The sequence below is a fragment of the Neomonachus schauinslandi genome, chromosome 1 (assembly GCF_002201575.2).
Source record: "Neomonachus schauinslandi chromosome 1, ASM220157v2, whole genome shotgun sequence".
Classification (NCBI taxonomy): Eukaryota; Metazoa; Chordata; class Mammalia; order Carnivora; family Phocidae; genus Neomonachus; species Neomonachus schauinslandi.
This window is the reverse complement of record NC_058403.1, coordinates 157,965,332-157,990,345: the sequence shown is the minus strand read 5'-3', so window position 1 is coordinate 157,990,345 and position 25,014 is coordinate 157,965,332. Positions and strand designations below refer to the sequence as shown.

At 43.2% G+C, this 25,014-nt stretch overlaps 1 protein-coding gene across 2 annotated transcripts in view; it reads right to left on the bottom strand.

Annotated features, from left to right (window-relative positions):
- The window catches only part of RAB7A (RAB7A, member RAS oncogene family), a 72,748-nt gene extending 50,757 nt beyond the window's left edge, over nt 1–21,991 (bottom strand). For both annotated transcript variants that reach the window (XM_021695184.2, XM_021695183.2), the window contains exon 1: nt 21,773–21,991. The gene's annotated coding sequence lies outside the window, so the exon portion shown is untranslated. The remainder of the gene's footprint in view (nt 1–21,772) is intronic.
- Between the last annotated feature and the right edge of the window lie 3,023 nt (nt 21,992–25,014).

Genomic DNA, 25,014 nt, shown 5'->3' with positions numbered 1-25,014 from the left:
TAATAAGGTACCTTATTGTGTTGTATGCAACAAAACCCTTTCCTATAGTACTGTGATGCTAACAGAGTTGTATCATCATTTTGAGACCAGAGTTTAAGCAAAATGAAATGATATTTTAAGTGTAAACACTGAGGTCTTTAAAGCCAGAAATTATTACAGATTTCCAAACTAGAAAAGAAAAAGCCCACTGAAGCACTACACATTTTAATTTTCAATAAAGTAAATATTACTCTCTAATAATGATCCACCTAAACAAAAAGCTCTTTGGAATCTTTTAAGGAAAAAAAAAAAAACCTGACTGGGTGGCTCAGTCAGTTAAGCATCTGACTCTTAATTTCAGCTCAGGTCATGATCTCAGGGTTGTGAGACTGAGCCCTGCATTGGGCTCCCTGCTCAGCAGGGAGTCTGCTTCAAATTCTCTTTTCTCCCTCTCTCCCCACCCTCTCTCTCAAATAAATAAATAAATCTTAAAAAAAAAAAAAAAAAAAGCAAGAAAACCATTGTAGATTATCCCCAGCCATTATCAGCCCATTTCTTGCCCTGCACCACTGTGATGGAATTACAAAGACCCATTTGGGCCCCTGTCTAGGCCTAGGTTTTTGGTCTTTATAGCTCAGAAAGCTGATTTCTGGTGACCTGATGGACTTTAGTAACTGGACAGGTTTACTCCTTTTTTTCTTTCCATCTTCTTTCTTTTTCTTATTTTTCTTTGTTCTACCTTATTTTTCTTCATTGTCTTTTCTCATTTTTATTCTTTTATTAGCATAGTTAGTAAGCGTAATTATTATTTTATATCATTAGTGTTGTTAGCACAATTAGTATCGCCAGTTAGTACAGTTAGCAGATCACCATGCAGCACGGCCTTGCAGCCATCTCTGCTAACAAATCACCCCTATCTACAATTACGAGCTCCTTGAGACCACTGGCCAGGGTAACTGCCAGTGGTGAGGTTAGCCCAGCACATCTTGACTGGGACAGAGGCTGTGAAGGTCACTAAGAACAGTCAGCAGAGCTCCTCCAGTTTCCAGGGACTTTTCTAAGACGCACACAGCACAAAGGCCTTGAATCACACCAATACTGTAAAGTTGAGGTGACTGACACTGAGGAAGCACTATTCCTTGTCTTAGAGTACGTTAGTGGAGGAGACATGTTTATTTACAATGGACCATGGCCACATGACAGAGAAAGAGGCCAGAGGCAAATTCCAGCAGCTAGTATCCACTGTGCAGTAGTGCCACCAGAATGGTATCATCCACAGGGACCTGAAGCCAGAGAACCTTCTTTGTGACACTCAGCTGAATGTAAAAACTGCAAACTTTGGCCTCAGCAATGAGTTCCCCACTGGCCATAAGCAGAACACCTACTGTAACGGCCTCCCTTATACTACCCCAGAACCCTTCCTGTGCCAAAAGTACAATGATCCAAGGTCACTTGCGGGGCTCAGTTGGTTAAGTGTCCAACTCTTGATTTCAGCTCAGGTCATGATCTCAGGGTTTTAAGATCGAGCCCCACATCGCCCAGCATAGAGCCTGCTTAAGATTCTCTTTCTCTCTCCCTCTGCCCCCACCCCCCAAATACAATGATCCACTATGGTGGATGTGTGAAGCATGGTAATCATTCTGTCACTATGGTCACTGGTGTCCCTGCCTTTTGTGGGAGAGGACTTCAGGGAGCTACAGAAGCAGATCCTAAGGGGGCAATACCACATTCCAATGTTCTTTATCTCTTGAATGTGAAAATCTTGAGAAAACTGATGACCCTCAACTGCAGTGATAGAGGAACATTAGAAAATATTATGAGGGGGGCGCCTGGGTGGCTCAGATGGTTAAGCGTCTGCCTTCGGCTCAGGTCATGATCCCAGCGTCCTGGGATCGAGTCCCGCATCGGGATCCCTGCTCCTTGGGAGCCTGCTTCTCCCTCTGCCTCTCTCTCTCTGTCTCTCATGAATAAATAAATAAAATCTTTAAAAAAAAAAAAAAAAGAAAGAAAGAAAATATTATGAGGGATCCAAGGATAAATATGGGTCAGGAAGAGAAACTCACATCTTACAGAGTGCCTCATGACAACAAGGACCCCCGGGGTGACAAAAGTAATGATGAACATGGGCTATGGGTGGGACCAGATCCAGGACTCATGAACAGCATGGAGGTACGAGAGTGTGATGGCCACCTAAGTGATCCCAAGCTCAAGAAACCCAAGGTGAAGGGCCACCCCCATCATAATAAGCCCCTCCTCCCCTTCTGCTAACCCTAACAGTTGCATTCTTTCCCCAACCTAGAAGGTTCATCAGGTGTCTTGACAAGGCAGTAAAAAATACCTGCAGCAAGCCTGCTATTTCCACCTAGGAGCACCAGAACTCACAGTAGAAGGCCACAGTGCCTGCCAGTCCCCCACACCCCGTCTGGAGTCAAGGACCACCATCCCCAGCTCAGCCCCCTAGCAGTGGCCCTGGGGCCTCCTCCACCCCCAGCACCAGCAGCAGTAGCACAGCACCAGAGGGAACCAACTGTCCTCAACGTTTGTCCTTAAAAGGAAACCCTCTGCAAACCACGCAGCCTGATGGTACAACCCAAACCTCTCCTTCAGGTCACAGCCAGGGCCAACAGCAACAGCTGGCAGGTTCCTCAACTTTATTCTAAGACACTTTTTTTTTTTTTTAAAGATTTTATTTATTTATTTGAGAGAGAGAGAATGAGAGAGAGAAAGCACATGAGAGGGGGAGGGTCAGAGGGAGAAGTAGACTCCGAGCCCGATGCAGGACTCGATCCCGGGACTCCAGGATCATGACCTGAGCTGAAGGCAGTCGCCTAACCAACTGAGCCACCCAGGCGCCCTCTAAGACATTGCCTCTAAGGCAAACAAAATAGAGGCCAATTTAATCTCTCATGGTGAATGGCCAAGGCAGAAATCAAATCAAAGACCATGGGGGAGGTCGAGCTGTACTTCCTGAATTTTAAATGAAGAGAAAGAAGATGCTGAGCTCCAGCAAGCCTGACAACACAGTACAGGTCAGCTAGAGACTAGGCACAAACAGCTGCAGATGGGAGCAACGTAAGAAGTACATGCTGTGTCTGCAAGATACTTGGGGAAGAGGACTTGGTTATTATTGATAAAGAAAGATTTACTTCCACCATGTACCATTCGTTTTCTGTATATCTATTTTTCCATTGTTCAGTTCTTCATTTACTGATATTTTTTGTATTTAGTTGAATTTTTAATATAATTTTAAAAAAAGATTTTATCTGAGAGAAAGCGCGCAAGCGGGGAGAGGAGCAGAGGGAGAGGGAGAAGGAGACTCCCTGCTAAGCAAGGAGCTGGACATGGGCCTCGATCTCAGGACCCTGAGATCATGACCTGAGCTGATGGCAGACGCTTAACTGTCTGGAGCCACCCAGGCGCCCCTAATGTAATTTTTCTGTATCATTTTGGTTCTCTCTTCTTTCCTCTTCTGTATATTAATTATTTTCTTAGTGGTTACCTTGGGGATTACAATTAACATCTTAAATTTATAATAACCTAATTTAAATAATATCAATTTAGTTTCAACAGTTTACACTCTGTTCTATTCTGTCCTTTCTCCTTTACATTGTTATTATCATAGATTACATCTATATACATGTGTGCCTGTTATGACAACTTATAACTTTCATGTTTCTGTCATTTATTCAAAAAAGATTTTACTTATTTATTTGAGAGAGAGAGAGAGAGAGAGAGAGAGAAAGCACAAGTGGTGGGGAGGGGCAGAGGTAGAGGAAGAAGCAGATTCCTCACTGAGCAGGGAGCCCGGTGCAGGGCTCCATCCCAGGACTCTGAGATCATGACCTGAGCCAGTAGGGAGACACTTAACCGACTGAGCCACCAAGGGGCCCACGTGTTTCTGTCTTTTAAATCATATATTTTTAAAAAAGGACAAAACAAAAGAGAATACTGGCTTTTATAGTTACCTACACCAGTATTCTTCTTACGGCTTTGAGTTAGTATCTACTGTCTTTTCACTTCAGACTGAAGAACTCCCTTTAGCATTTCCCGTGGTGCAGGAGTACCAGTAATGAATACCCTCAACTTTTGTTCATCTGGAAATACCTTAATTTCTCCTTCATTCTTGAAGGATAGTTCTGCCAGATATAGAAGTCTTAATTGGTAAGGTTTTTTCCCCCCTTTCAGGACTTTAAAAAACATCATCTTTACTGTCTTCTGGCACCCATGATTTCTTTCTTTTTTAAAAAAGATTTTATTTATTTGAGAAAGAGAGAAACAGCCTGAGTGGGGTGGAGGGGTAGAGGGAGAGGGAGAAGCAGACTCCCCACTGAACAGGGAGCCCGACATGGGCCTCGATCCCAGGACCCCAGGATCATGACCTGAACCAAAGGCAGACACTACATGACTGAGCCACCTAGGTGCCCCTGGCATCCATGATTTCTGATGAGAAATCAACTGTTAAAATCTTATTTAGTATCCCTTATATATGACAAGTTGATTCTCTTGCTTTCAAGTTCTTGTTGCTTTGCAAATTCAAGTTACAACTTGACTGTAATGTGTCTTGGCACAGATTTCTTGAGTTTATCCTCCTTGGAGATCATTAAGCTTCTTAGATGTGTAAATTCATTAAATTCTGGAAGTTTCTGGAGATTAGATTTTCACAAACGTTTTGTTCCTCTCTATATATTCTCCTCCTGGAGCTCCTATGAAGTGTATTTGGCATGCTTGATGATGTCCTGCAGATCCCTCAGGCTGTGTTCATTTTTCATAATTTTCTCTTTCTGTTCCTCAGGCTGAATAATTTTGATGGTCTTACCTTCAGCTTGCTGATCTTTTCTTCTGTCTGCTCACATCTGCTGCTAAACCCTTCTAATAAATTTCATTTCAGGGGTGCCTGGGTGGCTCAGTCGGTTGTGTGTCTGACTCTTGATTTTGGCTCAGGTCATGATCTCAGGGTTGTGAGATGGAGCCCTGCGTTGGGCTCCCTGCTCAGCAGGGAGTCTGCATGAGATTCTCTCTCCCTCTCTAAAATAAATAAATAAATCTTAAAAAAAATTTTCATTTCAGTTACTGTACTTTTTTCTGCTCCAGAATTTGTTCCCTTTTTATAATTTCTTTCTTGATGGTCTCATTTTGTGCAGACATTGTATTCTCAATTGCCTTTATTTCCTTGTCCATGATTTCCTTTAGCTCATTGAGTATATTTAACACAGTTGACTTAAAGTCTTTTTTTTTTTTTTTAAACAAGGTTTATTTATTTTATAAATGAGAGAGAGAGAAAGCACGGGCAAGCAAGGAGGGGGTAAGGGAGAGAGAGAGAAGCAGATTCCTTGCTGAGTACGGAGCCCACAATCGGTCTCGATCCCACAACCCCAGGATAATGACCTGAGCCGAAATCAAGAGTTGGACGCTCAGCCACCCAGGCGCCCTGATTTAATGTCTTTAACTTATAATTTCAATGTCTAAGCTTCCTCTGAGATGGTTTCTGTCCAATTCCTTTTTTTCCTGTGAATGGGCCACACCTTCCTGTTTCTTTATATGTTTCATATTTTTTTCTTGTGTGAGAAATGAACATTCTGAGTATTATAATGTGGTATTCTCACATTGGATACCAGGAAATCTCACTCTCCTGTTCCTCAGGGATTGCGGATTGTTGTTTGCTGAGAGCAGGAATTGTCCATTTGTGAGCACAGCAATCACTTATGAAAGATCAGGAGTCTATCCCTTCATGAAGCACACCTCCACCCAATCGGGTTCCAGAGTTCCAAGATAGTTGATTCCAAATATTCTTTCAAGGTCAGTGGCTGACTTGGTAGAGGGACTGACCTCTAAAGCTTCCCACTCAATCATTTTGTGTGATATCACTGCAGTCTATAGTCTTTTAATTAATTTAAATTATCAGTGAACCAGTCCAATTTTCAGACCTTGACCAAACTCATTCAAGCTCTTGAATCACTGCTAATTCTCTCAGCAGAAAATGCCAGGTACATGCATTTTTTTTTTTTTTGACCTAAGTATGATTTTTTTTCTAGTTTTGGTAAAGGATCAGGATGAGTCATTCCCTCCTTAAATGTAACATCTTTCTTAAATCTCTTGTAACCACAGAGGACCACCACAGGAAAGGAACTGATATGTGGCAGAAGACAAAGATAATCTAATAGCACAGACTTAAAATACCAAACTAGTGGCTCCTGGGTTTAAGTACTGTTCAAAATACTAGAAGTGATATGTAGTATTAAGAGGTGGCTGATGGGAGCATGGCATAGAATTTACTTCGGAAGTCTTTATTCTAGGTACAACTGTCCAGTGCTCTGAAGGTACAGCTGGAGTTAATACTTCTAACTCTGTGCTCAGAACACATTAGGGACTTGAAGATTTGCTAAAATATTTAGCTTCCTTTGTCTTAAGAGAAGCATCTTTCTGGAAGCATATGTAAGAAAGGATACAAAGAATGCTCCATACAGCTAAAGTACTTAGCTCTCACTCCAGAAGCCTTCTCTCTCTAAAACATGTCTTTTGGGGGAGCGCCTGGGTAGCTCAGCCAGCTGGGCATCCGACTCTTTTTTTTAAAGATTTTATTTATACATTTGACAGAGAGAGGGAGGGGACAAGCAAGGGGAGTGGCAGGCAGAGGGAGAGGGAGAAGCAGGCTCCCTGCTGAGTAGGGAGCCAGATGGGATGCAGGGCTAGATCCCAGGGTCCTGGGATCATGACCTGAACCCCTGAACCGAAGGCTGATGCTTAACTAAATGAGCCACTCAGGTGCCCCGGGCATCCGACTCTTGATTTCAGCCCAGGTCATGATCTTGGGCCCCATGTTGGGCTCCACACTCAGCAGAGTCTGCTTATTCCTCTCCCACTGCTCTTCTCCCTGCTCTCTCTCTCTCCAATAAATAAAATCTTAAAAAAAATGCCTTTTTGAAGCAATAAATTTGTATCAGCAGGATAAGCTTGGAGTTATAATGTCTGGGAAATTAATGTTCTAACAGTCAGCAATTCCCACCAAACAAATTCTCCCTCCAAAAACAGCCAAACTACCTCACAATTAACTTGTCAATAGCTGTGAATATGAATGAGTTCACTATGAATATGACATAATCATTGGTTAGGAGCAATAGGGGAAGTTGGGAACTTATATTCAGTATCACCAGAAATGGATACAAATCAGGGTACCACACCATGCCAGCACTGCCCATGCATCTTTGGTTAATGGTTAATCCTATTTTTTCAGGAGCAGTTAGCTCTATTTCCTTTTTCACCGTCGTTGCTGTGCTTGCCCATGCCTACCCCTATCTGTGCAAAACCTGTCAAATAGGTGTCCCTGCTTTTCGAGCCATAGTCACCATCTTAGACCAGGCTTGCGCATATCCTACCCATGCTATTTTATTATTTTTTTAAGATGTTATTTATTTGACAGAGAGAGAGAGAAACAGTGAGAGAGGGAACAGAAGCAAGGGGAGTGGGAGAGGGAGAAGCAGGCTTCCAACGGAGCAGGGAGCCCGATGGGGGGCTCGATCCCAGGACCCTGAGATCATGACCTGAGCTGAAGGCAGGCACTTAACAACTGAGCCACCCAGGTGCCTCTACCCACGCTATTTTAGTTGTAAATCCTTGCAACTAGAATAATGTACCACATATTTTGTCATTTTCCTTTCAAATATGTAAATACGGGCAGATTATGAAATGTGGTTAATATGAAAATGAGAGTACCACAAATCTGTTTGTCTTTAGCCACATCATATAGTACTTCCTACCTGGGCTCTTGAGTAGTAACATACCCGGAAAACACAAAGCCTGCCACACAGAGTAGTAGTGTATACCACGCCAGCTTTCTTACTGTATTCAGTCCCAATTTTTCCTCCTCATTTTCAAGGCCTACCATCCTCTCAAATCTATCAACTCAAATCAATTGCTGCCAAGAATCTAGACGCCCTACTTCCAGGTTCTGCCACATTAACATACTGGGAAGGTCATGGGTCCACTTCTCTCCTTTCCTTGATGCATCTCTCGCAGCCAAGAAAACCCAAGTGGTGAAAAGAGTTCTGCCCCTGCTTCACAATGTATATTCAAAACACATAAACGCACACAGGCAGACTTACATGTATTATGAGTGAACATTCTAAAATGTAGTTAGTTTTTAAGGTAGGGTACAGAACAAGATAGGCTCCCATTTGTGTCTATTAGGTTGAAACCTATGAAAACGTCATTTCTGTAGGTCAAAACCAAGCAACTTTATAGGGTTCACTGTCTCTAAAGTAGGAGGGATTAAGGTAGGAAAATATTTGTTTTCAAGGTTTCCTTCTGTACAATTAGATATATGAAATTTATCATTACCTCTTCACATCCAAAAACTGAACACCTGTCCAGAAGCCTACTATCAAATGTTTTTCACACTTCATTATCCCCTTTTGTGGGTGGCTCCTCATGTGTCACACAGTCAGAAAGAAAAATTCCTCCAGAACAGGAACTATCTTCCTCCTTTGGCATTTCCCTAGCATAGCACCCGGTACAAAGCATCCTTTGGATGCTTGCATGTCTGAATGACTACATTCCACTTTCCCTGTCACCAAGGGTGGAACCTGTTCTCTACCACAGCAGTGGGAAGCAGAAAAACCAACTCCTCAGATTCTGACATGCACTGTTTGATTTTGGACCGTGAACAACCAGAGGTGAAGTTACTCACTAACTGTATACACCATCTGTCTAGGGAGGGCGTACCTTACAAGGCTGACCAACATGAGCTCCTCCTCACTCCTCTCCCACCCCCCTTCCCAAACTCACAAGGGGAATCTTGCTACTGCCTCACCTCTCCAGTGGGCTAAGTCTGGCCACAAGGTTCCACCCTTCACAGAAACAGCACACCTTTCTCTCCCCCAAGTAGATCACGGATGCTCTTTATCTCCAGATTACTTTATGGGCACACAGAACTGCAAGCCACAGAAGACGTCGATTTGGCAGGGGCAGGTGGCAGATGAAATCCAGTCACATGTAGACAGGATTTCATATTGTTGTCATGCAGAAATGATTAGCTACAACTTTAGAAAATAAGCAAGGGGGAAAAAAGGAAGAACCCGCTGACCAAGTGTACTTTTTCCTGTCTAAAACACAATCGTTTCGGGCGCCTGGGTGGCTCAGTCGGTTGAGCGACTGCCTTCGGCTCAGGTCATGATCCTGGAGTCCTGGAATCGAGTCCCGCATTGGGCTCCCTGCTCGGCGGGGAGTCTGCTTCTCCCTCTGACCCTCCCCCCTCTCATGTGCTCTCTCTCTCATTCTCTCTCTCTCTCAAAATAAATAAAATCTTTAAAAAAAAAATAAATAAATAAATAAAACACAATCGTTTCTCCCAATTCAAACTGCTAACATTTTTTCAACAGCCCTGAAAATAAAGACTGGCCCAATGGTCTACTCTTTATCTGTAAAAATTAATTAACTCCCTTTTTTTTTTTTTTAAAGATTTTATTTATTTATTTGAGAGAGAGAGATACAGCAAGAGGGAACACAAGCAGGGGGAGTGGGAGAGGGAGAGGCAGGCTTCCCGCAGAGCAGGGAGCCTGATGCGGGGCTCAATCCCAGGACCCTGGGATCATGACCTGAGCCAAAGGCAGACGCTTAATGACTGAGCCACCCAGGCGCCCCAACTCCCTTCTTATTTGTTACAATTAATTAGTAAAAAGAAAAAAAAAACATTTTTAGCTCATGCCAAGTCTGGGACACTCGTATGGAATCTGCTATTACAACCCTCCAAGAGGAGTGACAAAGAAATCTAATTTGTCAAAGTTAAACAAGAAAAGTTGGTAAAAAAAAAAAAATCCATCTAGAGTGTAGATTATGAACTGTGTGTGTTCAAATACTGCAAGAAATGACCACAGAAGGCAAAACATGAAATGCATAAAAACTTCATGAATATAATTTAAAACCTAATACTTGCTTTCCAAAGTCTTTTTTCAATCCATCACCTAAGGCAGTTGGGTTACAAGGACTGAAAGATATGTACCACTGCCCTATCAAACCCAAGGCTCCTTGGGGGTCAGAAAGCAGGTTTTCTACTGTTTGTAGAGCTACTACCTTGCACAAGGCTTGGGATGTAGTGGTGCTCAATAAAACCTACTGACTATATGAGAAATTACACAGTATTTGTCCCAGACATAGGGGAGAGAATTTAGCTGCCTCTCTCTGCCAGGGCACCTTAGAAAAAGCTTCTTCTAAATTTCTTGATGGATGAAACTGCCAAACTGATTAAAGGACCAGGACAAGGGAGTAGAAAGAAAACCGATTTAATCAGAAGCAAACATATTCTGAGCCTAACTCTGACAGAGTTCTGTGAAAGATGGAAAACTGCTGAACTTATCAAAATATATTATGAAGCAGAAGCAAATAAGACAGTGGTACTGTCCCAGAGACAAAGAATGGATCAGATGAATTAAAAAAGATACATGTAGGTGGGTAATTAGTGTGTGATAAAAAGATTTCTAGTCAGTGAGAAAAGGATGACAATATAACAAAATACTGGCACAACCGTATATTTGGAAAGATTCTGATGTCATATTGCATCATACATAAGAATTCCAATATGCTAAGTACTAGGGAAAAACATTGTTTTTATTTGTTAGGATAGAGAAGGCCTAATATAATAACATGAAACCCCAAAACCAAAACAAATCGACGATACTGACTACAGGAAAGTTTCTTTACTACAAAAACACACCATTAACCAAACCCAGCCATGAGAAACAGCCTGGAATGTTTACAACATGAAAAAGGGTCAATATTCTTGCTATACAAAAAGTTTAGGTTGGGCGCCTGGGTGGCTCAGTTGGTTAAGCGACTGCCTTCGGCTCAGGTCATGATCCTGGAGTCCCGGGATCGAGTCCCGCATCGGGCTCCCTGCTCAGCGAGGAGCCTGCTTCTCCCTCTGACCCTCCCCCCTCTCATGTACTCTCTCTCATTCTCGCTCTCTCAAATAAATAAATAAATCTTTAAAAAAAAAAAGTTTAGGTTAAAACAAACAACCCGCCTCACTTGGGCGTTAGAGAAAACAATCAATTCACAGAAGAAAAATAAATAAATGGCTAATATTTTTAAAAAAACTTAATCTACTCATCAATAAAATGGAAATAAGGTATCATTTAAATTTTTCCCACTAGTTAAACTGGCAACCATTAAGAAAATTGACAATCGGCAACTATATAAATAGAATTCTCAAGCTACAAATGTTAAGTACACAAACTTTTTGGAGGCAGTATGGTAATGAATACCAAATTTTAAGTATGAATAACAACTATACTTTAAGGAAGTGATCAAACAAGTGGATGAAGATAACTATTAAATAGCTGTCTTTAAAAAAAAAAAAAAAGATTTTATTTTTAAGTAATCTCTAGACCCAATGTGGGGCTCTAACTCACAACCCCGAGATCAAGAGTCACATGCTCCATTGACTGAGCCAGCCAGGAGCCCCTTAAATAATTTTCTTAAAGAGAAAAGTTGGAAGTAACTGAAACACTCATTTAGAAGATGGTTAAACTTGGTAAATGCAATATTATACAGCTATTAAAAAAGAGTATGTACTGGGGGCGCCTGGGTGGCACAGTTGGTTAAGCATCTGACTCTTGGTTTTGGCTCAGGTCATGATCTTAGGGTCATCAGATCGAGCCTTGCACTGGGCTCTGCGCTCAGTGCAGTCTGCTTGAGATTCTCTCTCCCTCTCCCTCTGCCCACCCCCCCACACACACTTGCACACGCACGCACATGATCTGTCTCTCTCTCTCTCATATAAATCAATCTTTAAAAAAAAAAACAGTATGTACTGACAAGGAAAGGTGTGCAGTACATACAGAAAAATTTTAAAAAGCAAGTTACAGAAGAGTGTGTACTGTATCATCCCATTTAAATATAAACATGTAAGTTTGGAAGTATAGCCACCAAATTATCCAGAAGTGTGATAGAGAACTATTCACTTGCTTCTGTAATTTAGAAACAAGTCCATTTTAGAAAAAATCTAACCACCTAGGGATTCCTGGGTGGCTCAGTTGGTTAAGCATCTGCCTTCGGCTCAGGTCATGATCCCAGGGTCCTGGGATCGAGTCCGGCATTGGGCTCCTTGGCTCAGCCGGGAGCTTGCTTCTCCCTCTGCCTGTCACTCTCCCTACTTGTGCTTGTGCTCGTGCTCACGCTCTCTCTGACAAATAAATTTTAAAAATATCTTAAAAAAAAGAAAAATCTAACCAGCTATGGTGAGGTTACTTTTGCCCCTCAAAGTGAATGAGCAGGGCTCCTTGTGGGTGATAGCTTCTGAAATGGCTTAAAGGGTCTTCAAAGTTTCTGATGGTGTCATCTTGACAGTTGGGATATTGCAAAAGCCACTGCAGTATGATCAAGAGCCAAAGAAAGCCAAAATATGAAAGGATCTTGAGGACAGCCAATCCGCTACTCTCATCTTTCAGAAGTGGAAACGGAAGCTTAGTTAACTTACTTAAGAATCATGCTGTGGCCCTGCTTAAGGAAGTCTCCCAGTCCTACAGCTTCTGGCCTACTGATTTCAAACAAACAACGTGAAGAATTTACAGGTATTTCTTTTTTTCAGCCAGAGAACACAACAGATGAGAACACACACACACACACACACACAAGCCACCTGGAGAATATATTTTCAGTTCTTTCTTCCAAATGATTAGGGAAAACAGATAAATTAGTTTAGTATCTACCCTGAAGCCCCTCTCCTAGAGTAGGCAAGACACATATATAAAATGTGTGTAAGACACATATACGAAATACCAGTCATAGGCATTTAGTGAAAGCTGAGAATGGTATGGGCTGAAGCGGCCACAAACAGCTTTAAAAATGGAGCTGGTGGTACCTGAGCCAGGCAGGATGCCAAAAGACAGAACCCAGAAATGAAGGGAAGTGGCAGGAACCAAGCTTAAGGAAACAGGGAACAAAGTGTGGTATGGAACGGGTAAGTAAAACAATACAGGGTGTGCATCAGAGAAAGGACAAAACCAGGAAGACAAGCCGGAGGCGGTTTGTGGAGGGACATAACCAAGGGCAATGGAAAACCAGGGGTTCTGCAGGCAGGGAAGGAAGAGGACCTAAGGAGTATTTTTAAGACTATCTGATAGCACCTTCCAAGGGGGACAAGGGGTGGGAGGGTGAGAAATCAGTTAAAAGACAGCTCGTAAGTCTATAGGTTTCCAACACTGAAAACACGGAAGGCAAGGGAACGCTCACTCAGATTCAAATTGTTTCTTTCACACCTACTTCTGCAAAGGGTACTTCGAGGCACTTAAATTGAGATTGTCACACGTCATTTAAAAGAAATAAATTTCTACAAAAAAAAGAGAAAGATTTCTTAGGATAAAAAGGTGATCTGTGAATAAGGCAACTTGGTATCCTTTTCTGCATTTAAACTGCCAGTTGATGGGAACAACAATCTACAAGTGAGCCATTCATTCCCCAACAGCTATTACTACAGCAAGCCACTGTAAAACTGGTACTATTTCCCAAATATTTCCAACTCTGTGCTTTCCAGGTCCACGGTAGAATCACACTCCTTAGTTTCTTGTATGGTGTGACTCATTCTGGCCAGTGAGCTGTAAGCCGAAGTGACGTGTCATCCTGGGCTGGAACATTTAACTGCAGGAGAAAGACCCTCCAGTAGTTCTTTTTCACTTTGCCAAGACACCCAGCAATATTCCATATCGTGGCTGCTCCTTCAACTGAAGTAGGAATGATGCAGAGCCCCTGGAAAACTCATGCTGCACATGCTGCATGAGCAGAAAATAAACCTATGTTGCTTTCAACCATTTTGAGGTGATTTGTTGCTGCAGAGTAACCTAGCCTATTCAGTCTCGTATTGCTGGAAAACTGACTACCTGAAAACTTATATTTCAAAAGAAACAGAATAATCAAAACATCTTTCATTTTTTAATTTTTATTTTAAAGATTTATTTATTTGTTTGAGAGAGAGAGATAGCAAGTGAGAACACAAGCGGGGACGGGGGTGGAAGAGGGAAGCAGGCTCTCCACGGAGCAGGGAGCCCGATGTGGGGCTCGATCCCAGGACCCCGGGATCATGACCTGAGCTGATGGCAGACGCTTAACCAACTGAGCCACCCAGGCGCCCCAAAGCATCCTTCTTTTAAAAAAAAACCCTAAGTAAAACGGAACAATAAAATTTACATAGGCTGATCTTCCAGATAAGATGTTATTTTTCTCACCGCTATTAGGGTTAAAAAAACATCTGATAAACTTGGAATATGAAACGCCAGTTCCAATACTGAGCACTTCCTTTTGGGTCATTTCCTTATCTGGAAAGAGACAGTCACAACTCATCAGCTGCTTGGATTGAACTCTGAAGTGAAGCTTAAACAAGGTAACAGCTGATCTCCATAAGAGACTGATTATATATACACTTTGTTCCATGTATCAGTGATGGGGGGGGGGGGGGGGGGGGGGGAACTAAATCAACTTTTACAAAGAGGCAAGTTCCTGGGAAAGCAATTCCTGTTGAGGACTTTGCAGTCCAGCCCAATAGATTCTTGACTATAATGCACCCCACTGCTCTCAAGCTAAGGCAGGTACCAAACCAAAGCTGAGTCTTTAGCTAGGGACCTGGATGATGGTGACTTTTTTTTTTCTTTTATGGTGAAACAGACTGGAACGCAGAGAGCTAGTATAACAGTTATATAGAACTATTCTCAATAGCTCAAAGCTTTTGCTAGTAACTGTAGGTTATCTCAAGCATTTACCCAGTAAAATAGATTGTCCATAAAGTGATAAGAGAGGCCCACAATGGGCTGGCTGGCTAAAGAGTAAAACCACAAACTGTTTTTTCTCCATCCCATCCGTCCCAAGCCAACTCCTTTTAATCCATGTTAAAGACACTTCTGAGGAAGGACCTCTTTGAAGGCTTAAACACATTTGTATTTGAGTCCCAGCCCCACTAATCTCTCAATATGTGTTTCTCTAGGTAAATTATAACATCAAAGTCATTCCTTATTCATAACTGGGGTACCACCTGCCTTACTCAATAGGGTCGTGAGGTTCAAGTGAGAGGATTATGTCCTATCCTAGCTTTATCTAGTGAAGTATCACTTTGTTAAACATAAACCCTTCAAGAAGGCACTTGAGTGCCTCCCCTCCCCCACTCCACCTGGCCCCCATACATATACGGTCATTCCCAATTTGGAGATGCTGCAGCTACTCCATCTGCCTTAGCATTTCCCTACCTCCATTCATTTGCTTATGCCATTCCCTCCAACTATAATGGGTTTCCCCAGTCTTGCCTCCATACCACAACTCCACTCCACACCTCTAGCATTTTCTTTAAGCTGTTTTTATGACTCTTATCCGCCTTGTTTTTACAATTATTCCTAAACCTCCAGTGATCTTTATTTTATACTCCCCACAGCTGCCAGCAGTATTTTCTTATACCAGACAATAAAAATCTGTCAAATGAACACAGAACACAGTTTAGCATTCAGGAAAGCTCTACATATTAATCACTGGCCCAGAAGCATAACTTATGTGCTACAAATAGTAACTTACTATGCAAAGTTAGAACTGGAAAAAAAAAAATTTTAAGTTTACTGAGTAGTATCTCAAGATCCATCCTAGAAGGATTCATCCCTGCCCTCCAGGAGTTTAGAGTGGGGGAGGGGTAAAATCATGTAATATTATTCCAACCAAACTAAGGTCTAGAGCAGATGTACAAAAAAGCTCAAGATCACTCGGCCAGAAAGCTGCTGGTCAAACACCAGTATCTAAAGGGACAGTCAGACCATGCAAACAGGCCTATTTCTAACATGTGTATGAAGGAATCCAATATTTTAAGAACTCAAGTGCAGATCAAAGAAGAATTTGAATGAAAGCACTGTTTATTATGGCTAGATTTATAGCCCACAGATGATACTTTTAGGCCAATTCCACCACCAGGAATGGATCCAGATTATAAATGCAAAAACTAATCCACAAGGGCAACTATGGAGGACTAACCACTCACTAGACTGAAACCATTCTGCTTTTCTTTTCTTTTTTTTTAAAGATTTTATTTATTTGAGAGAGAGAGAATGAGAGAGCACATGAGAGGGGGGAGGGTCAGAGGGCAAAGCAGACTCCCTGCTGAGCAGGGAGCCCGATGCGGGACTTGATCCTGGGACTCCAGGATCATGACCTGAGCCGAAGGCAGTCGCTTAACCAACTGAGCCACCCAGGCGCCCCCATTCTGCTTTTCTAACCCTAACGGATTTACAAAACATTTACATGACATTGTCTCAAACTGTAACACACTCAGCTCCAGAAACAACTTCTCCACTCCCTCAAGGACTACCTACACTGGTACTGAATGGGGCCATAAAAAAAACAGGTTCCTAGCAGAGGGGCAAAAAAATGAAAAAGAAGACAAGTGTTAGCAAAGATGTGGAATATTTGGAACCCTCAAATACTGCTGGTGGGAGTGTAAGCTGGTACAACAATTGGATAATTGACAGTATCTACCAAAGTGTAACAGCTATCGGCACGGGATGAAGTGTATCCCCACCAAATTCATATATTCAAGTCCTAACCCCCAACACCTCAAAATGTGATGATCTTTGGAGACAGGGTCTTCAAAGATGTGACTGAGGTTAAATGAGGTCATGAGGGTGAGCTCTAATCAATATGACTGATGTCCTTATAAGAAGAGATTAGGACCCAGACAGGTATAGAGGAAAGACCATGTGAAGACACCAGAAGACACCCATCTACAAGCTAAGAAGTCTCCAAACAAGGGGCACCTGGGTGGCTCAGTCGGTTAAGCATCTGCCTTCGGCTCAGGTCGTGGTCCCAGGGTCCTGGGATCGAGCCCCACATCGGGCTCTCTGCTCGGCGGGGAGCCTGCTTCTCCCTCTCGCTGACGCTCCCCCTGCTGTACTCTCTCTCTCTGTCAAATAAATAAATAAAATCTTAAAAAAAAAGTCTCTAAACAAATCAACCCCACCAACACCTTGATCTTGAGCTTCCAGCTTCCAGAATTACAGGAAAATAAATTTATTTTGGTTAAGCCACGCAGTCTGTGGTATTTGTTACAGCAGCCCTAGCAAAAGAATATAAATACATACCCTAAAACTCAACCTTTCCACTCCTTGGTATTAACATAATAGAAATGTGTACATATATTAGTCAGAGGCAGACACAAGAACATTCATACAGCATTATTTGTAACAGCCATAAATTATAAGCTACACAAATAAACATCAATAAATTAATACATGATGGTATACCACATAATGGAATACTTCTCAGCAATGAAAACAGTTTACAACTGCACTCAATACAAAATCTCAAACAACAATGGATCAAAGAAACCAGACACAGAAGAGTACACAGCGTATAACTCCATTTATACAAAGTCCAATTCCAGCAAAATCACACCATACTGTTAAAAAATCAGCAGACTCTTTACCCTAGGAGGAGGGGAGGATAATGACTTGAAGGAGGCACAGGGGGGCTTCTAAGTTTATAAAAATTCTCCAAGTTCACTTATTTGTGTGCTTTTCTGTATGTTCTCCTTCAAAGTTTACTTATAGAAATGAAAAATTATTTAAAAATAAGGGCAACACTTGGGGTGCCTGGGTGGCTCAGTCGTTAAGCGTCTGCCTTTGGCTCAGGTCACGATCCCAGGGTCCTGGGATCGAGCCCCACATTGGGCTCCCTGCTCCGCAGGAAGCCTGCTTCTCCCTCTCCCACTCCCCCTGCTCGTGCCCCCTCTCTTGCTCTCTCTCTGTCAAATAAATAAATTAAATAAATTAAATAAAAAGGTTAATCGTATTGGCTTTATCACGCATTCTCAATTACCCGAATTAAGAGTTCATCAAATGGAAATAAACTTTTAATTAAAATTGCATGCAAAAATAAGAAACCAACAATGTAACTATTTAGATCACAATGTAATTTTTAAAGGATTACTGAACTGAGCTAGGTAACTCCAGGAAAGCCAGTAAGCAGCGAGCACAAGGCCATCTTGAAGGGTCAGAGAGAACAGAGAAGCTCCTTCACCGTGTCTGGCAGCAGTCACACAAGCTTCATTTGAGAGTCAAGTGAGGTTACAGAATTCCTAACACTGACCAGGTCCCCAGGCCTCCCTTAATACGCTTCCTCAGATTTGCTCTGCCCCGACAACAAGCAGTCCAAGTCGACCAGGAAATGGACAACAAAACCAAACTGATCTCCATGGCAGTGATGACGTCACCAAAACAGACAGCCCAGGAGAGGCTTGAGGTCCCCTGCATTAAGTACTGCATCCTCAGGCAAATGAGCAAGGCCAACACTGTATGTCACCACTGGAACTAACTCCCAAGCTTTCTTCCTCCCCCACAGAGACATTTTGCAAGTAGCTATTCTTAAATTTGTTTTTGAAATCACAGCCTGAGTACTAAAATTGAAACTAGTCAGAGGCACTGCTAAAAAGCCTGTTCTGATTTCATCCACCACACATCACTTTTACCTTTGATTCACAAATCACACTGACCACGATGACCATTAAGAAGTTTTAAAACATTAATGCAAACTATTTTTCTGTGTTTAGGAAAAGGCAGAAAACAGAAGGAAGATGTGAGAACAAATAACTGAAGAAATCAACACGTTAGAACAAATAACTGAAGAGATCAACACGTTGTAAAATGTGTCTGCAGCAAACTGCAGACATAGAAGCACAGAGATCTATTAGATGGCATTAACAGATAAATGTTTGGTAACACAGGAATGGATGACAGAGAATACAATGGCAACCTTACATGGGAGGTAAGAGTCAGCAGAAAGCCAGCAGCCGCACACGTTTGAAGGGGGGGGTGCTCATTTCTAGAGCTTCAGTCTCCTTTGGAGGATGACAGCAGTACCAAGGGGAACCACCGTTTAGCCTTACTCAGGAGAACTCCTTCCTTCCCCAGGAAACCTTGCCTGTGGTAACTCCTAGTCTAATACCTAGTCAAATCCTTGGCCTTATTTGTTGAATTGCACAGATGCAGAGTTAAACAACTTTATCATAGGAATAATAGTATATATTTATGTCAAATATCAGAAAGGAGCAATGCATAGAAGACTATCACAAGAGTGTGGTCTGGGTTTGCTACACCTTTGCACAGAAAGGCTAATACCAATATAAGGGAAGAAATGATATTAGCGTAATTCTCTTTGGAGATTTATTAGAAGCTAATCAAACAACCAAAACCTTTTTGCTTCACTTGGTGGTGGGGTCAGGAATCAGATTCAAAGCCATACTTTATTATAAAGCAATGCTCTTTTTATGGAATTTGGGGGCCTAGGCCTGGTAGACACAAACAAAACATAATAAAACAATCAAATACCCAAGTGATCACTAACAATTACCTGGAGATATATACTAACAAAACTATTTTTAGAGTGCTTTCTCCTACATTCCACCCTTGTTTGTTTACTCATGCAGTTCTACCACAAACACAAAACTCACATCTCCTTTTAAAGAAGGGGAGCCAGAGCGGTTGCAGGAGATGGGGTGGCATAGGGCTTTATTTAGTAAACTATAACTGGTGGGCACTATATTAAACTTTCTTCATCAGCTAAAGAAAAAAAAATCCAGCATGTCAAATGTGCCTTTGCTCAAAGAGCAGTGCAACAGCAAACATCTGCAGTGTCAAATAGCAATGACATGAACTCCCTCAAGTGAACAACAAAATGCCACTAGAGCCAAAGGAAAAACAAGTTTAGTGTCCAAGGTTTCTCTTCCAAAGACATGATCAATTTGAAACTGTAACATTATCTTCTATACTCTCAAGAGCAAACTATACAAATGCTATTATGATTAACAAAGGCTTCGAGTTGGCCAGAATACCAGACTGCCTACTATGGATTCACTTGCAGAGATGAGAAACAACTGCTCTTTCCAAAAGCCTCAGGTTCTACCACCAAGCCATTCCACAACAGAATTCCTGGCCATGATCGCGCATCATTTTTAAATTCCTTTAGGACAATAACCACACCTATCTCCCTGAGTCAATAACCAGTAATGCCTAATACTCAAAACATCTCAATGAATGAAAAGGTGCTCATCATTACTCTACTCTCTAAATTTAAACATTATTTAATTTAAGACTACCATACTTATTACTCACTTAAATACATCATATTTTTAGGTACGCAGAGTTAAAAAAAAAAAAATTAGAATACAACAGGGTTGGGAGGACTAAGCTTTAGCTTGGACAGTATCTTCAGAAGTACTCACAATTCACCTTCCAGTTCTTAGACTCAAATCTGAGCAAACTCTCCCAAGTCTGAAGAGAAACACACTAAGAGGAGACTCTATTAATCCATGGATGAGAAGTCATGCGGCTAATCAGCTGCTTAAGTCACAAGGAAGAGACAAGAGCCTGTTCTTTTGTAATCCAAAGAGAAGATAGAGTATTTTCAACAGGAAAGAACCAACTGGCTATATACCCATGTACTAAGGTTTTAAGAAAGGTTCACATGGCAGGATTGCCAGGCTTAATTCGTTTGACAAAACATTTACGTAACAAAATTTTTCAGACCTCATTTAAGCACTTGCTAAAACTGTAGAGCTTCTAATACTGGCACTACACTACAAAAAACCTGTGTTAAAAGTCACGACCGCAAATGGAGTATCTTATGATTTTAAGGTAGAACTAAGGTGGCTGTAAGGTAGAACCAAAAGAGACTTTCAAATGTCATCAACTAGAAACAAAGGAGGCAGAGAGAGGGAAATACCAGGTGGCAAAAGATAGATCACAAACTTCTGGAGCATCGGAAAGCAGTACAACCCAGAGACTGAGTACAGTACTCTGGAGTCTGATTGCCTGGGCTTGAATCTTCGCTCCTTAACTTATTAGCTGTGTGACCTCGGACAAACAACTTAACCTCTCCGTTCTTTGACAATAATGGTACTTGAGGGCTGTTCTGAGCATTAAACATAAAAATCTGTGCAAAAGTTTTTGGCGCGCTGCCCAGAACACAACCAGCGCTCAAATGTTTGCTATTATTATTCTCAATTTTCCACTTTTACGAACCACTAGGCATCAAGCTTTGATTTAAGGCAGTAAGAGGTCCCCGACGCGGTGGCGTCCAAACACAGCTCTACAGCCAACCACCAACTTTCCCCCAACAAGTTTGAAAACTTCCTTCGGGATTTACCACAACATACTTACGACAAAAAGCTCCCTGTCTCCCAGAGCCAGAAGCGTCTCATGTGTATACAAGTGCTTGGGGCGAGCCCAATGCACGTGACCTGACTCACTGCCTTGACTCAGTTGCCGTCAGGGAACCTCTCCCACTTAAAAGGGTCAGGCTGTTCAACTGAAGACACAGATGGGAACGTGGCTCAGCCGTGGGAGCCTGTTAGCAAGGCCCGCACGGTCGGCGGCGCCCGGGACAGCGTCCCCAGACAAGGCAGCGGGCGCGGTCGGCTCCGACACACTCCGACTCGCTGCTCCAAGGGACTCAGCCCAATAGCGCGTCCCGCCGCGGCGCAGGCCCCCAGTGTCCAGAGGCCACCCAAATCAGGAGACACTCCGGGTCTCGATGCTACCAGCAAACACGGCGTCCGGGATCGCCGGCCAGAGGTCACACCCGGCGACCTCTGACCTCCCCCCAATCCCCTCGCCGGGTGCGGTCCGGGCCTGTTCTTGGGCCCTGAGCGACGCTGGGTTTCCCCGCGAGGCCTGCGCTGGGCCCAGAGCCTGCCCAAGGTACGGACGACGCGAGGCCCAGGCGAACGAGGAGCTGAGGAGGGGGATGGGGCCAGGCCACCGGCCAGGCTGGGCCCGCTGCTTACCGCGGCCGCTCCGTTGGGGGCTCCGGGCCGGACGCGTCGCTAGGGCTCCCACCGAGGAGGAGGTACAAGGGAGGACAGGAGCTGAGGAGAAGTTCAAGTTCCGGTTCCGGCTCCTGCTAACTCCTCGGCACTCCCCAAGCCTTCAACGCCGCCGCTGCCGCCGCCTCGAGCTTTATGGCCAAGACTCCGGCTCCGCTCCCACTTCCGCCACCGCCGCCGCCCCGAGCGGAAGTACCTGTCACGAGACTCTCGACGCCAAGAGTGCGGGGGAGGAGCCCCGCCTCAATCTTGCGACACGTTCCGGCCGCTTCTGGGCTGAGCCTAGATCACGTGGCACAAACATGTCTGCCCCCAATTGGTTGTTGCCATCTTTGAGGCTCGTACAATGAGAAGGACGGCGCCATGTTGAATCCGCAAACCGCTGTCTCAGCCATCGCCCCCTCTTCCCCCGCTCCCGCGTTCCCCCCGGAATAATGAATGCCACGGAAGAGAGGACGAGAGTAAACTGGCTCTTCCAGTAGTGTCCGTCTGCAGAAGGCACTGATCAGTCAACTAAGTAGTCCTACTGTGTGCCCTGAGCTCTTCAGGATCAAACAAAGCATGCATGCTCTAGGAACAGGCTTTTTCAGGGAGAGGTCTCTGAGTAATGGGAGCTAAAAGAGTGGTTATTTGACAGACTTACATTGTGTTGAGGAAGGGTACCCATATTTATTGAGCGCCTACCATGCCTTTGTACTACACCTTTGGATCATCTCCATTTGTCCTTACTTTAATCACTTAAGGAAAGATTATTTTCACCATTTTGGGAACAGGGAACAGAGACCTGCTACAGGTGGGTTTGACCTAGCTCACACAGTAAGTAGTAGAGTGAAATGTGAACCAAGGGAGGTTGGACGTTAATGTGCATGATCTAGTCGACTGAAAATGATGTACCAATTGTGTAACAGAGTGATAGACATTACCAGAACATTTCTTCTGGTCCAAGAAAATGGAAAACCAGTGTAACCCAACTAACATGAGGTCACTCCTTAGTGAGTCACAGATGTACCAGGTGGAGTTGTCTCACAAAGTAAACTTTATTTGCAGCAAATAAGGAGATCGCTGGGAATAACTTCCAAATCCGTGGCTCACAGAGCAAAGGCAAATGGATTCCTTTTATTTAGGGTTAGGATGAATATTTAGATAAGGGAGCCTTGTCATCTTATGTAGAGGCGAGCAAAAGGAGGTGCATGTGCCTTAAGGAAACATGCCTATACATACACTGTATGTTATGTATGTATGAGGCTTGTGCTCTTCCTTGGGTGGAGATTTTACAGTTACAATGAGGTAAAGGTAAGTCTTGGTCAGTCTGTGGGCCACTCCATGGTCCATCTGCATAGGTGTGAGTAGGGGGTTAAGTTCAAGCTGGTGTGGGTGGTCTGGGCAGTTGTTATTGCTTGAGGAGTATTGTTTGTTTGTTTGTTTTTTAGAGATTGTATTTATTTATTTGACAGAGAGAGAGTGCACACAAGTTGGCAGAGTGGCAGGCAGAGGGAGGGGGAGAAACAGGGCTCCCAGCTGAGCAGACAGCCCGATGCAGCTCTATCCGAGGACCCTGAGGTCATGACCTGGGCCGAATGCAGACGCTTAACTAACTGAGCCACCCAGGCACCCCGACTGAGGGGTATTTTGGTTTCCATCAGGGAACGTTATGCCCCTCAGGTCTTTGTCTGAGTTAAAAGATAAGCTAGAAAGAAGAGCCTAAGGAAAAATGTGGGACAAAGGTCAATGAGTACAACAAGCAGGTAGGCATAAAGGTCAGGCTTTGGAGTCCAGCTGGTGACAACAGCTCAAGACTCCCTGAGCTTACTGTCAAAGGTGAGGCAATAAAGTTGTACACTGTAAAGCTCTTAAGAGGGTGGGACACCCTATCAAAGACCCGCCCCATCTAAACACATTAAGATCAACTCGGAACTTTATCTCCATCTTCAACAACATGCTCTTCTCATAGTCTTTTCCTGTCTTGGTTCATGAAAACTTCATTCTTTCAGTTGCACATTCCAAAAAACTTTGGAATCATTCTGTCTCCTGTAGCAGGTTGAATAGTGACCCGCAAAAAGATAAGCCTACATCCTGGACCCTGTGGATGTGACCTGATTTGGAAAAAGGGTATTTGCAAATTAATTAAGGATTTTTTTTTGTTGTTAAGATTTTATTTATTTATTTGACAGAGAGACAGCGCGAGAGAGGGAACACAAGCAGGGGCAGTGGGAGAGGGAGAAGCAGGCTTCCCGTGGAGCAGTGAGCCCGATGTGGGGCTCGATCCCAGGACCCTGGGATCATGACTTGAGCCGAAGGCAGACGCTTAACGACTGAGCCACCCAGACACCCCTGTAATTAAGGATCTTGAGATGAGAACATCCTGGATTATCCACGTGGGTCCTACATCCAATGACAAGTGTCTTTAGAAGGTACACACAGTGTCACAGAGTACAAACACACAGAGAAAAGAAGTCCCTGTGAAGATGGAGTCAGAGATCTGAGTGAGTATCCACAAACCAAAGAATGCTGACAGACACCAGAAGCTAAAAAAGACTAGAAAAAGGGAGGGGAGGGGTTGATTTTGAATTTTCTATTTGAGTTGTAGGAGAGATTACATTTCTGTTGTTTTAAGCCTGTGGTGATGTGTTACAGCAGTCCTGGAAAATGAATTTAACTCCCCTCTCTCTTATGCCCCTCATCCATAGCCTTCAAAAGATATTCAGAACGTGACTACCTCTTACTATCTCTGCCATTACCACCTGGTCTGAACCTCCATCATTTCTCCCCTGGAGTAGTGCAAAAAATCTTGGTTTCCTGCTCCCACGTCTCTCCTTATCATTTCTTAACACAGCAGCCAGAGTAATTCTATCAAAATGTCAAACCATCATTCTCCTGCTCAAACTCTTCCCATAAATCAGACTAAAACTAAAAGCTTTGACCCCCAAATACCTCTCTGACCTCATCTCCTTCTAATACCCCTCAGATCAGTCCGCTCAAACTATACCAGTTTATGAAAAGAGAAGGCACACATTTAACTCAGGCCTTTACAGTTGCATTTCTTTCTGTCTGGAAAGTTCTTCCCCCAGATACCTGTATGACCACTCCCTCACTTTCTCAGGTCTTGACTTAAATGTCATCTTCTCAGTGAGAATGGCCTTTCTTATTTAAAATGAAAGTTCTTTTTCCTATCAACACTTAGACACAAAACACCACTTGCTATT